Consider the following 16,652-nt stretch of genomic DNA (forward strand, 5'->3'; position numbering starts at 1 on the left):
TGGGACCTCTTGGTTCTCTTTCCAAATGATTTTCAAGGAAGACAAAAACAGTTTGGGTTTTATGGTTATAGTCATCACTTCCTAGCATCAGCCCCACAACTCAGAAGAGGTAGGCAGTCTGCTTTTAGAGTTGAGAGCTCCTCGTGGATCAAAAACAGCCAACTCTCTGGTTCAGGGATTAGTAAAATGAAATAAACATAAGCAGTTTTTTTCTTTTTTAAAGAAAACACTCGACTTTGTAAGAGAGAACTATTTCCCATCTCTTTGTTTTAGATGCCAGCCTCTTTTTCAACGGATAGAGATAATATTTTAGAAGGACAGATACAGTGGGGAGGGGCGGGAAATGCCTGCAGAATGTTATTGCTGGAATACACACATATGAGGTCTCTTTTACCAGAGAGGAGCGCTGTGCAGCGAGACATGAGTAATGTTTGCTGCCGGGAGCTCCCTGGCTTGCCCCGCTCCATACACAATCCTCCCTTAAATAGATACCCTCCTGCAACGTTCTGTGTTTAAAAACATCGTGGCTGTCATCTGAAGATCGAGTTCTCTGCAGACCTAGCGAATGACTCTCCCGAACATAACCTTTGTTCCACGTTATGGTGAGATCTTTCGTCTGGGTGCTTTGTGTCTGATCTTCCTACTTCCATTCCCCCAACCCCAGTTATTTTTATGCACACCCCAAACATGTCCAAAATTAAAGATCTTCAAGTCAGGATTACATTTGGAAAGGGCAGAGGAGAATAAAGGGATGGGAAGAAGAGCCTCTTTCTTTGTACCTTAAGCTGGTCTCTCTGGTGAAGCTTTTTTCCCAAGAGGTTTCACAGCTTTTCTTCATAGCCTCCCAGTGAGGCTGGTGTGGTGGGATATAACCCACTCATTTGAAGGGTGAGGAAACTGAGGCCAGAAGGTGGGAAAGTGTTTGGTATGTGTAGGGCAAGGGTTAGGGAAGCCACAGCTCTATCCTAACCTGGCCTAGGGAGAAAGAGAAGGCTCAGGGTCCTGGGCTTGGAGAGTTTTCCCTGCTGGCCTCTGTGTCGCTGTAGGCAAGCTTTCCCTCAGAGTCCAGCCACCAAGTGGCCCGAGACAAAACCAGCTTCCCCCCAGTTCTTCAACGTCCTTAAAAATGCTGCAAGGAAATGGCACCTTCTTGCTGCCCCTACTCCTACCGAAATAGTCCCCAGACCATGTAACCCTTTGATTGTTTGGTGTCTAGCTCCAAGTTCTCAGGCTTATTGGAAACAGACAGAAATGCCAATTGAAAAATACGTATTGACTGTGCTGGGAATTGGGAGACCCCACCATCTATGATCTGTGGGACTTGGGGGAAGCAATTTCACTCTTCTGAGCCTTTGGTTCCCTCATTTGTAAATTTACCCTGAGACTTAATTTGCAAGACTGATGAGATCATTAGTGATAAAGAGTGTGCAAGGGCCACCTCAGTGCCTGGTTATTTTTAGGATTACTACTGTAACGTGTTTCACATTCTCAACCTCTGGGTTTTCATTTGCACGAGAGGTAATGATGCCTACGTTGCAGGGTAAATAAAACAAGAGTTGTTTTATTAATTCGTGCAGGGCCCATGCTAGGGTCAGTGACACTTGAGATAAAGGGGACAGAGTGAGAAGGAAGAAAGGTTACGTTTTTAAAATGCTGAATGTGGAGGGCGCTAACTGTGGTGTGCTAGCCAGGGGAGGTGGAGAGGTACCAAGCTTCGGGTCTTTTGTGGCCACTGCTGCCCAGTGACCAGAGAGAAGACAGTATGGCTCAGCCTGGGGTCAGGTTTCAGATGCTCTGCCGGTTCTTGAATCTAGTAGTTCTTGAATCTAGTAGTTTATCCATAAATGTTGGGGGCCTGTGTATTTGATCTGGAATCGGGAGGCATTGGGATGGTGTGACGTCATGGACTAACATTGTCATCATTTACAATAAGAATCATGATCTGTTTATGGCAGAGTCCCGTTTATCCAGATTCCAAACAGCTGGAAAAGCCAAATTGCCAGATGCTGCATTTTTCTTTCTTATTATTAAACACCCAACACTCTGCTTTTGTAAGTCCTGACAAGGAAAGAAGGTAAACATCTGGGCTTTATGCAGGCGGACAGCTTTGTGGTGATGGCCTGATGACGCTTGTTCTCTGTGCACGGTGCTTTACAGTGTTCAGAGCGTGTTCCCACACATCCTCTTGTCTGCCCTTACGCCAGCTGGGCTCTGCCTGCCTTGGGGGCACTTGTGAGGGAGCAGATGTAGAAGTCTGTAAAGTGCTAGGCAGATACTGGCTGTTATTAATGTGATTCCCATTTTATAGATGCAGACATTAAGGTTCAGGGATTTGCTCAAAGCTGCAGACAGTAGGTGGTAGTTTCCAAGCTTCTAGCTGCAAATATTTTATTCTGGTTCCACAACTTGTACCTTCTACATGTGTGTGTTGGCGGCCGAGAGCTGGCATTCACACGAAGGCTTTCTGAACGTTCCCAGAGAATTAAAAAATGTCTTTTGCTTTTGGTATTTCTACTGTCTCACATCTTTGGGAATTGGTAACTAGTATCTATGCCATAGTTAGAAAATTTTATAGTTTACCACATGATTCCATTTGTCCAGAGTTGCTGTTCCCACACCAAACCAGATAATGAGGTCACTATTTAATTGACAGTGACTCACTGGGCCCTTTCACTGTGTACTGAGACTGGATGCATCCTTGCAATAAAAAGGAGGTTGATCACGACAAATGTGAACCCCGCCGTTATAAAACAGCCATCATGGCTGTCAATGCCAAAAGCAGTCAGTCTTGTAACTTGGAAAAAAAAAAAAGGAATTGTAGATTGTGTGCATGGACTCAGGGGGTGGGGGTGGTGAACAGTAAGTCATGATGTTTTGGTGGTACCACCTGGTCGAATTTCTTCATCTGAATAAGAAGCTCCTGTGATGTTCCGGGGAGGCTTTGGAAAGGCTAGCACATCCCTAATAGAAAGGTATGAGTGATTTTAAAGCATTCCCCACTCCGGCTCTGGTGGGCAATTTGCTTGCATTTCATCCATTTTAAAGTGCTGGTCCTGTGATCCGGAAATAATCAGATCCAAATTTTTTCAGTGCTTGAAGTTTCAAATAAGGGAGAGAAAAACCTGCTGACCAAATGTCAGCTTCAGTGAGACAAAGAGACACAAGTATGTGTGTGGGTAAAAAATGAGATAGGAACATGTTGCGTCTACAGTCGTAAGAGTTATGTATCCGACAAATCTTTTATAGACGTGTAGCGGAAATATAATTCCCAAAGATTCCCTAAGAATCTCGGGCGGCTAGAATTCCTTTATCCTTCCTGCCTCTCAAGCTCTCTAGAAACTAGGACTTTGTGGGCAAAATGGCAAGGGGACCATCACATGAGATCGTCATTTAATTTAGGCTTCGTTGTTTCTCAGTAGTTTACCTGTAGCGTGCTTAGCTGGACTGAGGTCTACAGAGCTTCAGAGCTGTAGAATCACATCGATAGTCTATGTTGCTCCGACTGTGATTAAAAAATGTCAATTTCTTTATATGCTATGATTTTCTTCATCCTTTTCTGGAAAAAAAACAAAACAAAACGAACCCCATCTCAGAGTTACTCATCTCCCTGCGTTTCATTTGCATGAGAAGCTTAGTGAGCCAGCACACTTATTTTACAGTGCGTTAAAATCCCATTACAGGCATAAGTGCACAATGAATCACTTAAAAAAATATATTATGTTCTTTGTTCTGAATGTTGCATAATTATCATCATTTTGTTTGGTTTTATTTTGTGGAGTTTGGCCAGCATCCTGGAAGAGGGGAGAAACTAAAGTTTGGGACAGGGTTTTCAATCTGTTTTGGATAGGATTAGGGGAAAAAACAACAAACAAATAAACTTTATTGGGAAGCTGACCAGTGACTATCGCTGAGGATAATTTCCCTTCCTTCTCTCAATTGTCTTGGAAAAGAATTCTCTGTTTTCAACACGATATGGTAGTATTTCAGCAACCTCACCTTACATATACGGTTACATTCAAAGTTAAATGATAATGGGTGGTTTGTTAATTTTTTTTTTCTAATATAGATTTCAGTTGCAATTACTTTGGACCTAGAGAATTGTGTGGTTTCTTTTCGTAGGGGGTAGTTTATTTTTGTATTTAAAGAAACAAAGACATTCAGTTCAAGGGGAAGAAGAAATGAAACAAAGTCTGCAGTGGGCTTTGAAAACTTGGACTGCATTATGCAGAAAGCACAGCTGTAATACCAGGGCCAGGAAAAAAGACCAAACTCCTGAAATATTTGTGCTGTTCGCCTTCACTGTGCTAATGATTCTAGCAGTTTAAAAATGGACTTCTTGTTTATCAAGAGCCGCTGCCCAAATTAATAGTTTACAATAAAAAAAAAAAAAAAAAAAAAAAAAAAAAGCAAATGCTTTCAGCATTGGAAGCAAAGTCCAGGGACTGACAGCTGAGTTACTGAGTAAGGAAAGCAGAAAAGACAGGGGAAAAGTAGTTTTGTGGCTACTTTGTTGGTCTCCCACAGCCATATTTATAAGAAACTGAAGGAAAGCAGAAGGTTGGGCTGGGAGGAGAGAATACAACCCTAACCCAGTGGTCTCAGAGTTGAAAGTCACTTAAAGCATCTGTTTTCTTCTTTTTCCCTTCTTCCCCTTAAACTCCAAAGGGTTATTCCTTCAGTAGGTTTCTGGTGGATCGAGGTGGATTGTGTTAGCATTATGAGCTGTGTTTTTAAAGTCAGCATCTGAGTCAGATGCGCTGAGATGAGACCTTCAGTCCGTGAACTGAATAATACATTTCCTGGATGGCCTGAATTTATTTGGTGGTTATGGTTGGGCCTGCCTGGAGCTAACACATGAGCCATTGTGTAGCATCTTTGCTAGTGGGCCATGCCCTGTGCTTTGAGCCTTGGTTTTCCCATCTGTAAAATGGGGAGCAGTTCAGTTGGATGATCCATAGTCCCTGCCTGCTGATACTCGGGATTCCACACTAACTGGGCTGGGAAGGTTTGGAAGGATCTGGGGTGTAGGAAGAGTCCACTTTTGTCTCAGACCAGGTTACACACTTGAACTCTCGACTGCTAAAGATGAACACAGAAGGGATGGGGAAGAGAGAGGTCAACTAACCTTTAGTGAGCGGCTGCTCTGTGCCAGGTGAGATGCTTTAGAGACATGATCACATTTAATTATGCCCAATAGCCCTAGGAGGAAAGGAGGCACTGTTCTAATTGTAAAGATGGGGGGACTGAGGCTTGGAAAGGCAAAGTGCTTTGTCCAAGGTTGTGCATGTAGTAAGCAGTAGAGCCTGGAATTTGAACCCAGGTCTGTCTGACAGCAGAGCCAGTACTTGCCTCTGAGAATACACCACTCTCCAGGACCAGCTTCTTAAACCCAGGTGACTGGGAAGGAGAGGATGTGGCTCTAGAGAGCTGAGTGTCCCCCAAGCCTGGAGGAAGGCAGCAGGAGGCTGCAGGGGGCCCAGACAGCCACATCCCAGAGCAGCCCTTTCTCAGTCTCAGCTAACAGGCTGAGGTGTGACTTACAGGGGACACTGCCTCCGTAGGGCACTGCTCCTCTCCCGCTTTGGAACTAGGGAAAGGAGAATGTTCCCAGTGACTCAGGATCCTCAGGAATCTGGGGTCTGGAAAAGGACTCTCTGAGGCCATGGAGGGGGCCCCTAGGAGGGGCTGCTTCTCAGAAGCAGTGGCAACTCCCATCCTGACTGGTTATTGCAGGTAATAGTCCCAGTTTGAGTCTTTCTTGCCATTTGGGGAGATTCCTTGCCAAGGCCCCGGTCGTAGTCTCCCCTCTACAGCTTTCAAAGACATCTGTTGGATGAGAATTCCTCAAGATCCCCACCATGCCTGGTTGTAGAATACGTGCTTCCCTGAGCATGTTGGGTCAGGGATCTATTAAACAATTATTTCTTGTTAAACACTTGGTGGGATGAAGTAGGGCTTGGGAGGGAGAATAGGCTGGGGATCAGAGTGAACTTGAGGGTTTGCTGGTGAGAAATGAGTCTTTTGTGTCAAATGATGAATGAGCTAGATGAACCCCTATGGAAGGTAAAGATCCCACGGCTGGTCGCATCTGTGGCCTTGCACGTGCGTTCATGAGAATGTGTACATTCGCACGTGCATTCATGAGAATGTGTACGTTCGCACGTGCATTCATGAGAATGTGTACGTTCGCACGTGCATTCATGAGAATGTGTACGTTCGCAGGGAGTCATACTGATTCTAAAGATGGACTTGCAGAAGCCGTTCTGGCCCGAGGAGTTTTTGCCTTCCTCCGTGCCGCCGTGTCTGAAGGGGAGTGAATGAAGTGCGAGGGACGGCCCTGCCTGCCACACAGCCCAGCCTGTTCCTATTTGTGTCTTTTTAGTAACCAGATTACTCTTTTAGATGTTACCTTTGTTTTTAAATAACGGGTTTGCTAGAAATCAGGCTTTAGCAAGAAACCAGGGAGTACTATAAACCGGACTTGAAAAATACAGAGCCCATTTGCTGTTTTAAGCTCTCCGGAGGGCTGGAGATTGGATTTATTTTGGAACGCTGCTGGACTATATGAATTACTTCTCAGAGGGTTGGGTATTTAATACCTAGTAGAAGTTTGTGTAAGAGTTGATGATGTATTTTGCCGACTTTCCAATCCTGTAAATAAATTACACGTGCCGGCGGAGGCTGCCAGGATCCACTGTGTCAATTGAAGCTTAATTTTTATCCTAAACCACTGAATACTTTTGTCCTAGCGAGGAGAGAAAGTTACGGAGTTTTCCTCGTCAGCGAGCTCATTCCAAGGCGATGGTTTAAAGAGCCTGAGAATAGGCCTCCGCGGAGCCACTGATTTTGACACCGTTTTCGGTGGTTAAGTAGTTTCAGCAATCTCAAGTCCAACCCTCAAGGCAGAGAATGATAATAGAATTTTAAGCGTATCGTAAAAATGAAACTCAATCACGTCCACTCCCCAAACCTGTCTCACTCCCCATCTCTCTGGAGAAAACGGCTGTAATTGTGTGTTTCATCTCAAGACTGCCTTTGCATTTTATCTTATTGGAGTGCAAAGCCCAGGTAATAACATTGGCATTTCCAGCGTGAAACAAAATAGGGTTTCTAATTTGGAGACACTATTAAATATTTCATGCTTCAACCAAACGCAATTCTTTTTTCCTATAATAAGTTTAAATATTAATTCTCTGGAATGTCAGATGCCTAAAGCAAGGCATTTAGTGATCTGCAGTTTCAAGTATCTTGAAGAAGGTTTATGAAACAGGATATTTAACTGTGAGGGATGAGTAGTGTGCTTCAGAGATATCTGAATTCAAGGCATCGTCTTCTGATTTATTTTTTAAAGGGAAAAGGTCATAAAATAAGTTGCTTTATGTGCTGATGGATTAAGTGGCTTAGGCTGAAATAACAGCAGGAACTTTACTGTTTTCCCTGTTATATTTTAACAATGCTTTTGGGGAGGGGTGAGTCTTTTCCCGCCTGCTTGTCTCCTCCCCCTGTCCCCCCCCCACCAGCCAGATGGCTTTAATTCTAACCAAATCCCATGCTGAGGCCAAATGATTGATCAAACAGTCATTTGTACTTACGTAGCGCTCTTTGTGAGAATATCTTCGTGCTAGGGCTTCTTGCTGGGGCAGGCTCTTCTTTGGGCCTTCAAACAGATGATTTCAAACAGATCGGGCGGCTTGGTGAGGAGGGGTCCATGGGTGGATGCGGAGCAAAAATCCCAGACCTCAAGTCCTTAGAACTTCTCGCTTAAAACCTTTGCGTTACTTCCCATCCCTGACAGCAGGGATATCCAAATGTTCTAAATATAAGGACAAAAATCTTTCCACTGTCCACGTGATAGCAGCTATACTTTTAGTATCTCTTAAAGCAGAAGATACCTAATGAGATTTAGGTAACTGCTAATTTAAAGAACTCTTTTAAATAGATATGTACTTTATCTACCACATCATCTACACACATTTGTAGAGACATCAATTTGTCCTACAGATAGTTCTTGGTACATGCTTTCAAGATCTTCTGTGAAATTACACTTGGCATGTAGATTGACAGCCAGCTGGCCAATGGGAAAAATCTGAGCCCTTTGATCTGGCATTCAAGGCCTTCTTGCAGGGCCAGTTCCATCTCTTGCTGATGTCTGCTCATGGCAGCAGACTTTTCCTTATGCAGCCTCAGACCTGGAATTTACTCTTTACCTGTCCTTCTTTCCTTATAATCTGTGGGCTTCTTTTTATTCATCTTTGTGCCTCCTTAAATCATTTTTGGAACAAGTGGAAAAATAGATAATATTCAAAGATTCATCTTTGTATTCTTGTGTCCAGCACAAAGTCTGGCATGAAGTTTGTATCTGAGAAGTGTGTAGAGTGCTGATTGAGGGCGTGGTTGTGGAACCAGTCCACTAGGTTTGAATCCTGGCTCTGTGTACTAACTTGGGGACCTTGGCAAGTTAGGGAGCTTTTTGGGTCTCAATTTTCTTATCTGTGACATGAGGATAATAATAGTAATGACCTCCAAAGGCTGTTGTGAGGGTGGAATGTGTTAACACATGTATATGTGCTTAAAAACAGACTGGCATATGGTAAATGCTCAATTAATCTTGGGATTATAATAATTATTATTGTTATGACTACTATGTAAATGGTAAACAGAACCTCTAGGAAGGGCTTTCCCTCCCTTCCATTCCACCAGATTGACCCTACTGATTCTTTTTTTTTTTTTTTTGAGAGGGAGTCTCGCTCTGTCGCCCAGGCTGGAGTGCAGTGGTGTGATCTCGGCTCACTGCAAGCTCCGCCTCCCGGGTTCACGCCATTCTCCTGCCTCAGGCTCCCGAGTAGCTGGGACTATCGGTGCCCGCCACCTCGCCTGGCTAATTTTTTGTATTTTTAGTAGAGACGGGGTTTCACTGTGTTAGCCAGGATGGTCTCGACCTCTTGACCTCATGATCCGCCCGCCTTGTCCTCCCAAAGTGCTGGGATTACAAGCGTGAGCCACCGCGCCCGGCCGACTCTACTGATTCTTTAAGGCCCAGCTCAAATGCCACCTCCTCTTCGAAGTCTTCCCTTTCTTTTGCCATAGCTCTGCTCATACTCTATGGCAATTTCCTATTTACTTATGTGTCCTTGAAGACAGGGGCAGAGTGTCATTATCCTTGACCCTGTATGGCCAGCACAGGGCTGGCTCCAAGTGAGTGTCCGGGAAGTTTGGGAATGAAGTACAGCCCAGTCTTTGCCCTCAAGGAGACTGTAGCCTGTAAAGGAGGAGCTGTGTTTGATGTTCTCGTTTTCCTGCAAGGTTGAACGTATGGTAAGCTCTCAACACATGTGAGATGCCAGTAAATTTCTTTTTTTTCCTTGCCCTGTCTTATGGTGCTGAGATGCCAGTAAATGCTACATGAGTTCTCACATGCAGATACCATCATGTTCTCTTTCCAACACTGTCTTGAGGCTCTTCAAAATAAGGTCTGCCCCTTGATTGCTAGTGACCCTGGGAGAGTCTCCTCACCCAGCTGGGCCTCCCTTTCCCCTCCCTCTGGGAAGGATTGGCTTCAGGGCTTGCAGGCTCTTTGGTTGCAAGCTTTTGGAGCGGCCGGGTCAGGTGGAGGAGCTTGGGGCCTGATGACTGTCCTACAGTGACTGGCCGTTGGCCTCTTGGCCAGGATTGGCACTTTCTGTCACATGCTCATCCTCCCTTTTAGACAAAGCCCCAAGTACTGTGACATACATCTCATCTTGTGGCTTAAAGAGCAGCTATGACTGGTTGCTACTCGTCTTACCCAGATTTCTCTAAGATGAAGAGGAACCTTAGACCAAATGTTGGAATTGAGAGCTGGGAGCCAGAGGATGGTAGCTCTTGGTGACCCTGCTGGGGTGATGATTGCTGTCCACACCCAAGATCTCCACTCCAGGACAGGCTTAGAGGCCCTGGGGGATGTATTGGTCTCATGGCCCTTCTCTGGGTACCATTGTGGGCTTTGTAAACTGTAAAGCTTTCCAGAAATCGTATTATTAGTTCAAGCCCCCTTTAGGTAGATGGGAAGACTAAGGTTCAGAGAGGCCATGTTACTTATGCGAAGGTGGCCACATGGCTTTTAGAGTCAGAACTGAGTTTGGATCCTGACTACCTCACCTGCTAGGCCTTAGGCGAATTTGTGGAACTCTGAGCCTCAGTCTTCCTCATTTGAAAAGTGGAGATGGTTCCTGTCTCATGGGTTGCTAGGGGGATTAAGATGAGTGTCTATAGAACACATAGCTCAGGGGCTGGTGCACAGCGGGTGTGTCCCAGAGGTGAGCTGTGGTTGTTGGTCTTTGTGAGTGGAGAGCTGGGCTAGGTCCCAGGTGTGACTGTCTGATGTTGTTTCTCCTCTACACTGTAGTACTCTATTCCCAGACCCTGCTTTTTAATTATTTTTTGGTGTAATTCCAAGAATAAGGACTTTGGGGTCAAACTGAGGCTTGAGCTGCAGAGATGGAGGATGCAGGTCTGGCTGGTGGGCGTGCTGGTTTCCCTAGGGCTGGGGAAGGTTGGGGAAGCAGGAGGGTGTGGGCTGCCTCAGTGCATCTCTCTGACAGGTCCAGGCTCTGGGTCAGTCTAAGATGCTTAGTCAGCCTGTGGTGTCCAGTAGGATGGGGGTTGTCTGTGGGGTGGATCTGGAGGCACAGCCCCACCTCTTCCCTGGTTTATTGGGCTGGGAGTTGCTGTCAGACTCCAATATCCAGAGGAATTACCTTGATTCTTCCTCTTAAAACCTGTGATGCCAGGACTACCGTGTTCCGAACCCACGTCCCCATGCCTGCCTGGCCCTGCAGTAATGTAGCGGCTTCCCTAACAGGAATCTGTTGAGTCCTGCTGTGAGTAGATGTCCCACGAGGCCATTTAATTCTTTCTACATTCACTCCTTGCCCAGTGGGTGTTAGCATCCTTATTTTACAGTTGAGAAAGCTGAGGCCCAGAGAGGCTAAATGATGTGTCCGGAGTTCTAGGGCTGGTAGGTGTCGGCTGCCGGCCCACCCGCCCCTTCTCCACACCTTGCCACCTATTGGACCTTTCATTAAGGCCTTGGGTCCAATGTTACCCACTCAATTACCCACTCATCACAGTCAAAAACTTCCTCCTCCAGCCAGAATTAACCTGTCCCTCCTTCATTATCTGACTGCCATTTGTCATTTTTCTCTCATGAAAGAGTAAGGTGTTCCAGATGCTTGCATTCATTTTTCCCTTCCCCATGAATCTGTGGGCTTCTTGGAGGCAGGGTATGTCGCGAACTCATCTCTGACTTGCTGATAGAGGATAGAGCAAAGAATAGAAAGAACACAGGACCCTGGCAGAATGAATCTGCCTCTCTCCAGTCAAGGCGGGGCTTCTTGGGAAGTTCTCGAAGCAGATTTTCAGTACAACAACCCAGAGTGGCTCTCAATTTTTGAGCCTCAGTTCCCCATTTTAAAATGGGAGAATGATCCCTGTCTGGCCAATTGTTAGGGGCAGATGGGATGAAGTATGTAGAATTAGCCTGAACACTGCAATGGCTTGTACCTGTGTTTGGCTGGTGGTTGGTTGGTTCATCCATATTTATTGGATACCCGCTCTACTTCCAGTGTTGGGTTCTGCCCTAGGATACCATGGAGAACCAACAGATGGAGTCCTTGCCTCCTCGGAGCTGGCAGCCTGGAGGGGGGTGTTTGCAGGTTCCCCCTTCAGGCTGGCCGGGTCTCCAGGCCTCTGTGCGGCATTACCACCTTATCATTTGCTGTCTGTCCTAGGCAGACTCCAGTTCTCCAGCCAGTCAGCCTCATGACCTCAGACAATCTCACCAAGCCTTGGTCTGCTGAGTTATGGAATGGAAATAGGTGCTCGCTCCCCTCGCCAGGCTAGCGTGAGAATCAGTGAGGTAGGGTGGGAAAGGGCTCTCTAGGTGGCTAACAGTTGGGAACTCTGAGGACAGGTTAGAACTTGAGTTTGCAGACCAATCCTCTAGAGGACAGTGGTGGACACAGAGTGTTAAATCCTGGGCATGAGGACTGCCTTGGGCAGCCCTTTTCTTGCACCTGTTGCTGATTCTGGTGGCTTAAGCTTTCTTCTTGGAGTGAATACCTACTCATTGTTTCAGGCAATACAGGCCAATAGCTTTCCTCTTTCAGCAAGTCTGCAGGGTCTCTCCTGTCTCAGCCTCATACCTCTCCCTCCCTACTCTTCCCATTCCCACTCTCCATGGCTCTGGCTGCTATGCACTCAAAATACGGAAGAAATATTTGCTGGGGTGGGGTGGAGACAAGTAAATTCCCAGTGCTTGATGTTGGCTGAGCAGGTGGGGCTGTTGGGGATCCTCCTCCTCCTATTCCCCTTTCTACTCCTCATTTTTTTTTTTTTTCATTATCCTACAGTGATCAATTGAGCACTGTTAGGCACTGGACCAATCATCTTTTTAAAAATGAATCATCTTAACAGCCATGCACCTGTAGTCCCAGCTACTGGTGAGGCTGAAGCAGGAGGATTGCTTGAAGCCAGGAGTTCAAGACCAGCCTGGGTAACATAGTGATACTCTGTCTCTACTTTTAAAATTTAAAAATTAGCTGGGTTGATGGTATGCACCTGTAGTCTCAGTTACTTGGGAGGCTGAGGGGGAGGATCACTTGAGCCCAGAAGTTCAAGGATGCAGTGAAGCAGTGAACTGTAATCAAGCCACTGTACTCCAGCCTGGGTGACAGAGCAAGACCTTATCTCTAAAAATAAAATAAAAGATCTTGTGTTTTTTTTTAAGGTAATAAGTTCTTTAATCCATTTAACAAAAATACAAGAGCACAAATCCACGTTTATTTATTGATTTTTCGTTAGTTTAAATCATTGAGGGGTACAGCATCACTCAGATTCTGTGTCCAATGGCCTTCGCAGGAAGATTGCTTGGGAATTTGGCACGAACCATGCCACTGTTTCCATGGGCCCGAGTTACCTTTCCCCAGATGACTCTGGTTTTATTTGGTTTGCCGCCTGGAGTCACTGTGTTGTTCTTTGCTTTGTATACATGAGCGCATCTCTTGCCCAGATAGAATTCTGTTTCATCTCGGGCATAAACACCTTCAATTTTAAGAAGAGCTGTGTGCTCCCTTTGGTTCCGGAGACCCCGCTTATAGCCGGCAAAAACGGCCTTGGACCACAGCCTTCCAGACATAGTTCCTTTTAGAAGTGCCGTTCCCAGCAGGCCTCCACAGGAGTCAAGATGGCGGGAAGAGGAAAAAGATCTTGTTTAATCTTAAAACTACCTTGTGATGTTTGCTTTTCCACAAGAACACTATGGCTATTTAGATGAATTACAATTAAATAAAATTAAAAATTTAGTTTCCCATTCATACTAGCTACATTTTAGGTGCTCAGTAGACACATGGCTAGCTAGTAGCTACCATATTGGAAAGTGCAAATATAGAGCATTTCTTCCATCACAGAAAGTTCTGTTGGACAGTGTTAGTCTAAAATATCATTCTTTAATGTATTCATTTGTTCCTCACCTGTTTCCTGACACTCTTATCACATGCTAGAGTCTCTAACATCCTTGGCCTCTACCTTGGGGAGCATCCGCTTGAGAGGGTGGGCAGATGGCCATAGACGCGTTGAGATGGGGCTGGCATGCTGGCTACCAGGCCTGCCTCCTGTTGGAGATACACATGTGGGTCCTAGGATCTGTCCTATTCTCAGAGTGTTCATAAGATAGCACTGACAAGAGAGATCAGGGCAGTCTTCCATGAGAGGTGGCATTTGAGTGGCCAGACCAGGTTCCTTAGTGCTGGTTGCTTAGTGGGTAGCCCTGAGCCAGCTCATCCCTGGAACTGGAAACATGCTGACAGTGCCCTGAGCAGCAGCTTAAACGGGAATGGCGGAATATTGGTTTATTCTTGTAGGTTCCTGACTTTTAAGAAATTACTTAGTTTTTACTCCTAGTCCTTCTTTGTGAAGTGATTGACCATTTAAAGGTAATTTAATTTAATACTCTTTATTTGTTCCACTCATGTAAGTACTATATACCTACTGTAGAAACTTAGGAAACTATAGAAACATGGAAAGATGGAAATAATACTTGCTCAGAATCTCAGCCCCAGTAATGACTACTGTTTACATTTTGGTAGGTTTCTTTTCAGTCTTTTTTCTGTGCTTGTCTGTGTATTAATATAGTTTTATATCATTGAGATCATTCTGAATATAGTCTTAATACTTACATTTAAATTTAAGGCCAGGAGTAGTGGCTCACCCCTGTAATCCTAGCACTTTGGGAGGCCAAGGCGGGCGGATCACCTGAGGTCAGGAGTTCGAGACTAGCCTGGCCAACATGGTGAACACTGTCTCTACCAAAAATACAAAAATTAGATGGGCAGGGTGGCACACACCTATAATCCCAGCTACTTGAGAGACTGAGGCAGGAGAATTGCTTGAAGAACATGGGAGGTGGAGGTTGCAGTGAGCTGAGATCAAGCCACTGCACTCCAGCCTAGATGACAGAGTGAGACTGTCTCAAAAAAAAAAAAAGTAAATAAATAAATAAATAATAAACTTAACATTGAACATAATAAACCTTTTCTATGTTATTAACATTCTTTGTAAAGATTCAGAAACATATTACTTTTTTTTTTTTTCTTTTTTTGAGACAGACTCTCACTCTGTCGCCCAGGCTGGAGTACAGCATCACAATCTTGGCTCATTGTAGCCTCCACCTCCCAGGTTCAAGTGATTCTCCCACCTCAGCCTCCCTAGTAGTTGGGATTACAGGCATGTGCCACCATGCCCAGCTAATTTTTGTATTTTGAGTAGAGATGGGGTTTCACCATGTTGGCCAGGCTGGTCTCAAACTCCTGACCTCAGGCGATCCACCCGCCTCGGCCTCCCAAAGTGCTGGGATTACAGGCCTGAGCCACTGCACCTGGCCTACATTTTTTTTTTTTTTGAGATGGGGTCTCACTGTCGCCCAGGGTGGAGTGCAGTGGCCCAATCACAGCTCACTGTAGCCTCCACTTCCTCAGGCTCAGGCAATTTCCCTCCTCAGCCTTCCAGTAGCTGGGACTGCAGGCACACACCACCACGCCTGGCTAATTTTTTTGGTAGAGACAGGGTTTTACCATGTTGCCCAGGCTGGACTTGAATTCCTGGGTTCAAGCAATACTCCCACTTCGGCTTCCTAAAGTGTTGGGATTATAGGAGTGAGGCACCACACCTGGCCCGCATATTATGTTTTATTAAATTCATTGAAGTATTTTGAATAGATGATACATTAAAATGATCCAAAATTCGGAAGGCCCAAAAAGGGTTCTTAGGGAGAGCCTTCCTCTTCTGTCTTTTGTCTGGCCTCTCAGAGATAGTTTATGTGAATACAAACAAATATGTATATATATTACTTGCATGTGCATAATAGTTCAGAATTTTCAGCTTTCCCGCAGTAAAGCTAATGCTGCAGTGAATATCTTTATGTAGTAATCTTCATTTGCGTTTCTGATTATTTTTGTAGGATAGATTCCTAGAAGTGGAAATTACTAGGCTACAGGGTAGTAACATTTAACACATATTACCACATAGTTCTTTGGGAAGGGTACACTGATTTTCACAACTGCAGGCATTGCTGTCTCAGAGAACTGTATCTTTACCAGTGTTTCAGCATTTTCCTAATTTGAAGATGGTATTGACATCTGGTTTCTTTATCATAAAGTTATTAGTATAGTCAAATAGATATTGTGTGTTGATTCAGAGTTCTTATCTCCTCTTTTGCAAGTTGGTGTTTATGTTGGGCATCTGAATATTTTACTTATAAAATTTAAGAATTGGCATTTTTAAAGTGCTGTCATTAAGGATGTTAATGCCTTTGTTCATCATATTTGCTACTAATATTTTTATGAGTCTGCTGTCTTAATACGTTTTTTATGATGATTTTGAAATAAAAAGTTGAATTTTATGTCATATTTCCAAGATTTTATTTTGTCTTTTCCCTCATTGCTTTCTTTTTGTCGTTCACCAGGTCCCATCATTTGTCGTTATTACTATTTGTGAGAGCTTGTTTTATTAACATTCTAAAAATAAACTTTTATTTTAGCGAAATAATGCCAAACATGTTTTTAAAATCACCTAATAAAATAAGGCTTTAAAGAGAGCCCCTCCTCCACCGTCACACTCCAGAGAGGCAGCTGCCTTCGGCCAGGGCTGCCGTGGTGCCCACCTCCAAGGGGCACCAGGTGTGTAGACCTGGGTAGCACAACAGCCCTGCCTTCAACTCAGTCATTTTTTTGTGTGGCATTTTCTTCCATACATCTCAGTTACAAAAATAAAAACAGTGGAAGCTAAACTTTATGTGGCGTTTATGGTCCAGGCTTGCTTCAGGTGCCTTACAAATATCATTCCTTTCATTCTCCCAGCAGCCCTAGGAAGGAGTTACTCTTACTCTCCCCGATTTACAGATGAAGAAATAAATGTGGAAGAGGAAAGGAATTAGTCCAGGGTTACGCAGCTGGTGAGTGGTGGAGCTGGGATTAGGCCACCCTAAATAGGATTTCTGCTCCTGTTCCTGGATCAAGTATACTTACTGTCTACTGGCTTCCTATTACGGTAGAGGAGGATTTAGTTCTCTTTTTTTTTTTCTTTCAGTCATTCAGTAAATTATTTTTATTTATTTTATA

The 16,652-nt window shown here is 44.6% G+C and overlaps 1 protein-coding gene and 1 pseudogene across 7 annotated transcripts in view; one reads left to right on the plus strand and one right to left on the minus strand.

Annotated features, from left to right (window-relative positions):
- GLIS1 (GLIS family zinc finger 1) overlaps positions 1 to 16,652 on the plus strand; it is a 252,254-nt gene that overhangs the window by 2,234 nt on the left and 233,368 nt on the right. The gene's annotated exons all lie outside the window — the stretch shown is intronic.
- On the minus strand, positions 12,755 to 13,229 carry LOC108531217 (60S ribosomal protein L35a pseudogene; annotated as a pseudogene). Its single transcript, XR_001886100.1, has one exon. The product of XR_001886100.1 is annotated as a 60S ribosomal protein L35a pseudogene (transcript).

The sequence above is a fragment of the Rhinopithecus bieti genome, unplaced genomic scaffold (genome assembly GCF_001698545.2).
Source record: "Rhinopithecus bieti isolate Rb0 unplaced genomic scaffold, ASM169854v2 scaffold_7684, whole genome shotgun sequence".
NCBI classification, from domain to species: domain Eukaryota; kingdom Metazoa; phylum Chordata; class Mammalia; order Primates; family Cercopithecidae; genus Rhinopithecus; species Rhinopithecus bieti.